The sequence below is a fragment of the Myodes glareolus genome, chromosome 17, assembly GCF_982192425.1.
Source record: "Myodes glareolus chromosome 17, mMyoGla1.1, whole genome shotgun sequence".
In the NCBI taxonomy this organism is placed as follows: Eukaryota; Metazoa; Chordata; class Mammalia; order Rodentia; family Cricetidae; genus Myodes; species Myodes glareolus.
In genome coordinates, this window is record NC_142042.1 from 3,995,373 (window position 1) to 3,996,756 (window position 1,384).

Genomic DNA, 1,384 nt, shown 5'->3' on the forward strand with positions numbered 1-1,384 from the left:
TCATATAATAGAATTATGAGCAATACCTATGGTTTCCCAGCTTTTTGTAAATAATTCATTTAATTTGTACTGACAGTCACTATATATTTTGGAGATCTTCAAATCATAGAGACTGTGCACTGTATTGGAAGTAGTTATAATCAAGGTAGAATACTGTTGCAGCAAATTAAAGATGACATTCATCGAAGAAAATTGCCATGCTTTGTGGGTCATATTAGGGCACATTTAAGTCTTCCTGGTCCATTGGCTGAAGATAATGCTTTAGCTGACAAATTTATTCAGTTGATTGCTTTATCTCAGGTTGCGTTTGCTCAATAATCACATGCTTTACATCATCAAAATAGTAGAAATTCAAGAAAACAAGTTGATTTAACAAGAGAAATTGCTCATCAGATTTTTAAGCAGTGTGATGCATGCCCAAAATATTTACGCGCTCTTCATCTTGGAGTAAATGTTTGAGGCCGGCTTCTAATAATTTATAGCAAATAGATGTTAATCATGTTGCAGAATTTGGCAGGTCAAGATATGTGTATGTGGAAATCAACACATATTCAGGTTTCTTGATGGCCACTGTACAAACTGGAGAAGGCACTAAGCATGGGATAACTCATTGATTAATGTGTTTTTCATATACAGTAATTCATAAAACTATAAAAGCAGATAATGGATTCAGACATATTAATAAAGCATTTCAGCAATTTTGTTCCCAATGGACTACTGAACTTAAAATAGGCATTCCTTATAATTCTCAAGGGCATGGAATTGTTTAGCATACCCATGGATCCTTGAAAACACAACTTCAAAGATAAATAAGAAGGAGTTATACCTCTAGTCACCGCATAATACACTGAATCACGCTCTTTTTTTCAAAGTTTATTAAATTATAAAAGTTTCCATTTCCGCCCCTCCTCTCACCACCCTCCCACTTCCACTTCCCCCACTCCCTCTCCTCCTCCCTCTCCATCCCTAAGAGTAGTCAGGGTTTCCTGCCCTGTGGGAAGTTCAAGTTCCTCCCCCCTCCCTCCAGGTCCAGGAAGGTGAGTATCCAAACAGACTGGATCCCAAAAATCCAGTATATGCAGAGGAAACAAGTCCCAGTATCATTGTCAATGGCTTTTCAGAAAGACTCTGGGCCAGCCACATCCAGAGAATCCGGTCACATTCAGAGAATCTGGTTAGATCACGTGCTCGTTCAGTTCCAGTCCAGCTGATGTTGGTGAACTCTCATTAGATCAGTCCCCTTGTATCAGTGGGTGATGGCACCCATCGCAGTCCTGATTTCTTTTTTCATTTTCTTCATCCTTCTGCTCCTCATTTGGACCGTGGAGGGCTCAGTCCGGTGCTCCAATATGGGTCTCCGAGCAACAGTATTGAAAACAGCTTG